The following is a 7,507-nucleotide window of genomic DNA, read 5'->3' as shown; positions in this document are numbered from 1 at the left end:
GGAGAGGGGAAACCACGCCCAGGGGCGCTCAGAGGGGCAGTGAGTCCAGGGGCAGGGCTGCGTCGGGGGAGGAACTGGACCCGGTGGTATCGTGGGGGAGGGGGAGGTGACCCACCACCCTAAAAGAGCCAACTATGTCTCATGCCTCCTCCCTAGGCTGGATGGTCCAGCTCTTTCAGTCGTGCTTCCTGGCCTCACACACTGTCCTGGGACGCCTTTGAAGGACGCTCCAGGGGAAACCACAGCTTCTGTGGCCCTGTTCGTAGGTTAAGGTCCTGAGTAGGCTGAGGGTGCAGATGAGGTGGGTGCAGATGGGGGTGAGGTGAGGATGGAAGGGAAGGAGCCCCAGGCCAGCTGAGCTCCGGTCCCCAGGAGTCAGTGGTCCTGAGGATTCCATATTGTGGGATGCGGCGGGGACCATGTTGGAATTGCAGGAGGAGCTGGAGGACCTCCTTCCCTTCTCTGGAGCCCCCTCTTCTTTCCCCAGCCCCCATCCTCCTTTCTCTCTTCCTCTCTCTTTCAAATCTCCTTCTTTACTTCTTTCCTCTATTTCTGTAAAACTTCTGTGTTGGGCAAGGTCTTGAATTAGGGGAAACAAACCAAGTTTAAATTCCTTAAAAACTAGCCAGATTTTCAGCTATTGGGGGCAGTGATTACTTCCTTCTAGGAAAAAAAAAAAAAAAGAATTGCTAGCACCAGTCACCAGGAAGGGAATTTTGGCTGCCTTGGGCAGGATTTATACCTGGCAGGTTATCAGCACCATTGATAGTGATTCCTCCTTTGCTGGAGATGAAGGACACAGAGGAGAGGGAGAGACAACTTTTAGGAGTTGATACGTATACCCTGCAGGTGCAGAATTCCACGCACCGAGCTTGACTTGACTTGCTTGACTGTGATGGACAGGCAGGGTAGAGGAGTGGAGGGGAGCTGCTCTGAAGATGGATCTTTTTCCTGTGGTCCACATGCGAGCCATGGGGACCTGTTCCAGGTTGCCTCTAAGGCGACCTTTTGATGTTGCGTGGTGCCCGAAAAAGGGAGCCCCAGCTGAAAGCAGAGCAGTCCGAGGGTGGAGAGTGGGGTCCACATTTGAGTGGTTCCCTTTGAAGGACCCCAGTTTGGGGAATCTTCAGAGGACCCCTGGGACCCCCATCGGAGGGTCAGCTTTCACTAACTGCTAGGCTGGAGAGCAGGAGAGCTTGCCCTCAGGTGGAACTGTTCTCTGGCTCAACTCTCCTCCCTGATTCCATCCCCTCCAAACCTGGCAGCACTCAAAATCACAGCCAGTGAATTGCGATGAGGGAGTCCTGAGCTGAGGACAGAAGAAGGGGCTTCACCTCCCAGAGCCTGGCTGCCCACCAGCCAGAGGAGGCCCCTTCCTCAGGAGCCCCCAACCCACCCTCTCCCTGGGTCCTGGTCATCCGTCAGTCCCTGGACCCTTCCCAGAGCCACAGGAGGAGGCGTGTAATTCAGATATATCCAAAAGACTTTTGTTTTCTGCCAGGGACTGGCATTTTCCTTTAGACATCAGGACTAGAAGCCAGCTGGAGATGGCTGATTATGGTGTCAGCAACACCATGGGAATCCTGTGCAGTGCTGTCTCTGGAAATTCTCCAAATACACCCTTGGGTCTGTCCCTCTGATCGCCCCACTGGTCAGATGCTTTTCTCTTCAGTCCAACGACTTCTCCTGGTTCAGGTTGTTAACACAGACCTTTAAGGCTTACAATTGAATTCTGAGAAATGGCTCCATCACCGTGAGATCTCCACCAGTTTCCTTTTGTGTCTTTTCTGCATCACTTGCATTCTTTGTATATCAAAGAGAGCTTTGCAAAGGCTCCAGAGACAGGCAGGCAGCCCCCTTGACCAGGAGCACACATGGCAACCAGAGCTCCTGGGCTGGAAGAGACCTGAGAGGCCATCCTGTCCTCGCCCCATTCTACAGGAGAGGAGACTGAGGCCCCGCGCTGCGGGCTTCCGTGTTTCCGAGCAGCACCCGTGGCTAATCCTGGGCACTGTCTTGTGTACCAAGCGAAGGAACCTCAGTCTGTGCCAGAAGGTGTACGTGGCATTAAGACCGTCCAAGGAGTTTACGGCCAATGAAGCCCTGCTGTGCTCTTTTCCTCGTGGGGGCCCAGTGTGCAATGGCTGCAAAGAGTAGCCTCCTTGGCAGTGTGTGCAGCCCGTTGCCTGCACGGCTGGCCCTAAGGGACCTGGAGACAGCCCTGCCCGGTGGACATCCATGACTGGCATGCTGTCCTCAGACCAGGCTCCATTCAGGTGTGTGTGGTGCCTCTGAAAAGCCCCAGGGCAGAGGCCAGGGTCCACAGTGGCCAAGTCCTAAAGTCCATCCACACCAGGCTGTAGAACAAGGAACATGTGACTGAGGCCCCCTGCACGGCCAAGTTCAAGTTCCCTGGCTGCCAGAAGATCCACATCTACAAAAGGTGGGGGTTTACAAGGTTGAATGAGGATGAATTTGAAAACAGGGTGGCAGAAAAGCAGCTCATTCCAGATGGATGTAGGGTCAGATACATCCCTAATGACGCTCCCCTGGACAAATGACCAGTCCTGGACTCGTGAGAGCCTTGGCGCTATCCCCTCCTTACTCACGCCCATCAATGAATCCTACTTTCCTGTTGAAGAAAGAAAAAAAAAAAGACTTCCCAAGGTGAAAAGAGGATTTTATATTTTCTTTCTGACCCACATCCACATGAAAATACTGAAGAGGCTCGTATTAGGACCAGGAAGAAAGATGTTTCCTTTCTGTTTATCTTTTTAAAATCCCCACAGAGCTACTGATGCGAGAGACAGAAAGTGCAGGACAAGGAGGCAAGGGGTCACTTTAATGCGACGGGCTCAGAAAGCCATCCACAGATTCTCCCTCCAGAAATCAAACCAATATTGTAGAGCGATTATCTTTCAATCAAAAATAAATAAATTAAAAAAAATTTCCCTCCAATCCTTGTGCTTGAAAAGCATAGGAAGGTAATTAGATTTTACAAGGCCATGACTGTCCTCCAAACCCTGCCTGTCTCTGCAGCACTTCTCCCTGGCTGGATACCATCCTTGATTTTTCTGTGTGTTAAGAATCCATTTTTAGGGAGATTTTCATGGCCAGGTTTTTTTTTTTTTAAGTCTTTTCTGAATCTGTTACAATATTACTTCTATTTTATTTATTTATTTATTTTTAGCCAGGAGGCGTGTGGGATCACGTGGAATCTTAGCTCCCTGACCAGGGATCGAACTTGCACCCCCTGCATTGGAAGCCGACGTCTTAACCACTGGACCACCAGGGGGATGTCCCCTCGTGGCCAGTTTATGAGGACTGTGTCTTTGGAGGCAGCATGGCTGGCAGCAAGTTTAGATCATTTGCTTTTAGATATGAGGAGAAAGGAAGATGAAGTATGTTTAAAATATGTGACTTACAACCAGCTGAGCCTTGAACTGCCCAGGGTGAGGGGGCAGAAGGACTCTTTCCATCCAAAGGGAGGGGCATCCGTCAAGGAAGAAACAGCCTCTGTTTGAGAAGAGGCCCAGCTTCAAGTTTCAGACCCTGGCGTGCGTTTCCTGTCTGTAATGTAAGTTTCAAGCTCTTGGTGTGTGCTTTTGCACTCCGAAATAAACAGAGCACCTGGGTTTCATCAGTCAGATGGTAATAGAATCAGGCTCCCAGGTCCCCCGCACGTCCCTACCCCCAGGTAAGGGCATAGCCGTGAGCCAACCAGGAGAGTCCAGACAATCCGGTTCTTTGTGGACTGACTCCGAATAAACAGCCTGTAGCTGACGTGGGCCCAGGGGTCTCTTTGTGGCTCTCATGGCCATTTCTCTAGAGCTTCACGTGACCTTGGAGTGCCCGGGGACTGAGTTGGGATTTGTAGTACTTGTGGCCCAGAAGGTTGGCTCAAAGCTCCGGTTGGCTCAAAGCTCCCGTTGGCCAGGGGAGTGTGTTCCGTGATCCACATCTGACCCTCGATCTGAAAACATTTGGCACTTTCTTTGGGTTGAAAATAGTGGCAGGAAGAATTTGTTTTCTCCCGAATGAAGACATTTGCTTTTGGATGTTTGCTTCTTTGTGCAAGGGCTGAAAGGAGGTCACAGCCTCTGCTCATCACAGGCCCGGCTGCTGGGGCAGCCAGGCTGGGCTCTGGGTGCACGATGCTGCAGACACGGCGCTCAGAAGGTGGGGAGGTCAACGCCGCCAGGGACTCCCGCGGTGAACCTCATAAATACTTGGCGATAAGGCAGCTAAAACAAATTGTTTGTATAAGCACCTGGAAAGAGGCTCAGGGGCAACCAGGAGCCAGTGGATTTGCTGAGACGTTGACACGGACTCAGCTGCTCCCTGTTCTGGAACAGGCCTTATGGGGTCCAATGGGTCGTGAGTGTCTGGATTGGTCCCCTGGGAGCAGGATGGCTCACCAGGGCGCTCTCTTTGTCTCCCTGTGGGAGAGAAACAGACACAGAAGGAGACAATGAGTGTACCCAACAATGGGTCGGAGGACCCTGGGCGGCCACAGCCGTCGCTGGCTGAACACCCGGCAGAGTTGTCCTCAACGCCGCCCCCTCCTCCTGCTTTATGAGTTGCTTTGGAGCAATCATTGGTTTTCTTTAGTCTCAATTTGACAAAGCAAATCTATCTGTCATTTTGATTTTCTGTTTTAAACAAGCAATTACAATTATACAGCAAAGTGATTCAGTTATACATATGTATATATATATGAATGTACACATATACATATTCTTTTTTATATGCTTTTCTATTATGGTTTATTACAAGATATTGAATATAGTGGGCTTCCCTGGTGGTTCAGTGGTAAAGAATCTGCCTGTCAATGCAGGAGACCTGGGTTCAATCCCTGGGTCAGGAAGGTCCCTTGGAGAAGGCAATGGCAAACCACTCCAGTATTCTTGCCTGAAGAATTCCATGGACAGAGGGGCCTGGCAGGCTATAGTCCATGGGGTCACAGTGAGTTGGACATGACTGAGACTTATGACTGAGTTGGACTAAACAACAGCAACAACAAAACTGGAATTAGGAGGAACCAAAGGAGCAGAAAAGGGGATAAAGAAATAAAGGGACATGTACATAAAATTATAGCATAAGGAGGGGTGAGGCTGGCTATCTCATATTCTGTAACAGACAAAGGTCACATTCCAAGAAATCAAAGGCTGGCCTTCATGATACCACAGGATCTTGGAGGGAGGCCTTCAGGAAAATATCTGCCTTTGTTTTTCTAATGTTTCCTGATGGCTGGGACTCCTTCTATTACCCCAAATTGCTTTTGAAGCTGAGCTGAAAGGCAAGATAATACAGCATGTTATGCCCAGAGTCTGAGTCCCCAAAACTGAGAGAATAAGACGTCCACAGCAATGCAAAAGCATGAAGGGGTTTTATTTCTAGCTCAAGCTAGGGCTCTTGCCATATCCAATGCAGTGGAGTGGAGCAAGAGCCCCGAGCCCAGATTTACAGCAGTATTTATAGGTTTTAGAAAAAAGACAGAGAGTTGGCAAGGGCTGATTGGCTGCAGGAGTTTCCTAGTATTTACTACTTGGCTAATCTTTATTGGCTGCAGGGGTTTCCTGGTATTTACTAATTGGCTATTGGCTGCAGGGGGATGTCTTTTACGTCCTGATAAACTCAAACCAGGTTATGGGGAGTATGCTGATTAGACAAGTCCTGGCATCCGCGGGGATGACCTCACTGGGCAATGACTCAGCTTTTCCCGTGAGGCCTATCTTAGTCCCTGAAGCCTATTATGGCGTTTGTTAGATCCCAACACAGCAAAGGTGAAAAACGACCTCAGCAGGTGAGAACAATGGACTTGGTTCGACACAGAGGCACTGTGTGTGTGTGTGTGTGTGTGTGTGTGTGTGTAATGCTGACCCTTGGTCCAGAGACCAACTTCAGAGGCACAGTGGCATGTGACGACATGGATGAACAGGTTTCCCGTGAGGAACAGGAGAATAACCCTCTTGTGTCAAACCCCTTGATGACTTCCCATGACCCCAGGGGTCAAGTCCAAGGCCTTAAGGTGCATTGGAAGACCCTGTACCCTCACCTGTGACACTCACCCCGTCATTCTCTGTGGCTCAGACATACTGAACTCCACTTGGCTTTAAATACAGATGATATCTCTCTCTCCTCAGGAATTGCCCCACACAGGTCTCCAATGAAGCCTCTCTTCACTGTTCACGCACAATGTAATGAGCTTTTATCACATGTCAGCCACTGTGATAAGTGCCCTAGTTACCAGGGTAAACAAACAAACAAACAAAAAGGTCCCCTGCCTGCCTTCCCTGTGTAAGAGGCAATCAGACCTGAATCACACGCTGAAGGATGTGAGGCAGCCGCGTACAGTGCAGAGATCCAGACAAAGAGGACGTGGTATGCTTCAGGGCTTCCCTGGTGGTTCAGTAGTACAGCATCTGCCCGCGAAGCAGGAGACACAGGAGATGTGGGTTCGATCTTTGGGTCCGGAAGATCCCCGGGAGGAGGAAATGGCAACCTGCTCCAGTATTCTTGCCTGGAAAATTCCATGGACAGAGGCACCTGGCAGGCTACAGTTCAAAGGGTCACAAAGAGCTGGATACAACTGAGCACACACACACACAGTTACAGGGAACAGTGAGTGCAAAGGCCCTCTGGGGGCAGGCGGACATGGCTTATTTCAGGAACTCCACAAGGGCTCGCATGGCTGGAGTGCAAACACCATGGGGTAGACGGGATGTGGTGTGGGATGTCCCTGCTTTCTCGTTTTGGTGCCATGCGTGCAGAGCTGTTCTAGAGGCTAGAACTAGAAAGTTTAGCTAGAGTCAACACTTCCTCAACAAGCACTAATTGGGCAGTTCTACTGTGTTGAGCAGTGTGCTGGAGATGCATAAGGCTGACGTGGTCCGTGACCTCGTGTGGGGCCAGACAGACAAATAACCGAGTGGTACCACCCAGGGGAGCGCCCGCATTGAGTGTGATCCTGGAGCCCGTGGGAGGCAACTGAGCCAGACCTGGGAGGACGTGATGACTGGCTGATTTGGAAGCATGACAGGGAACTTGCCCAGTAAATGGTCAGGAGGAACATTCCATTCAGACTGAATACCACTGGGTGTGTCTATGGAGCCCAGAGTACCCGGGAACATGCGTGAACCCATCTCTCTTGTTACGGATATTTCACTCCTGAGAAAGTTTAAGAAGCTCTGGAGACAACTTAGGCTTTGACAAGTGGGCTGACCTCGTAGCTCCGCCACTTCCGAGCCACCTGACAGGAGCCTGGGCCTCGTCTGTCAAATGGTGAGACACTGGTGCATCGAGTTGTCCTCACGAACCAGTGAGGCGATAGACTGGTGCTGGATAAAGATCAGTCACTACCTCATTTCCTTGAAATACCTGCCTTTACTTCAATGTCCCTGAGGTCTGTCCTGGGGTGGGTAGAGGGAATCAGGGAAGAGACTGGGATGACAGCGTTTTGAGATGAACTGTTTTGCTGAGGATCTCAATTTCATTATGAAATGTG

The 7,507-nt window shown here is 50.6% G+C and overlaps 1 non-coding gene across 1 annotated transcript; it reads left to right on the top strand.

The window, feature by feature from the left end:
* Positions 1 to 2,086: 2,086 nt before the first annotated feature.
* Positions 2,087 to 2,221, top strand: LOC120865921. Its single transcript, XR_005721560.1, has one exon. It is a non-coding gene; the product is annotated as a small nucleolar RNA SNORA70 (small nucleolar RNA).
* The last annotated feature ends 5,286 nt before the right edge of the window (positions 2,222 to 7,507 follow it).

The sequence above is a fragment of the Oryx dammah genome, unplaced genomic scaffold (assembly GCF_014754425.2).
Source record: "Oryx dammah isolate SB20612 unplaced genomic scaffold, SCBI_Odam_1.1 HiC_scaffold_7, whole genome shotgun sequence".
NCBI classification, from domain to species: Eukaryota; Metazoa; Chordata; class Mammalia; order Artiodactyla; family Bovidae; genus Oryx; species Oryx dammah.
Note: the sequence above shows the minus strand (reverse complement) of the source record. Positions and strands in the feature narration are given on the sequence as shown.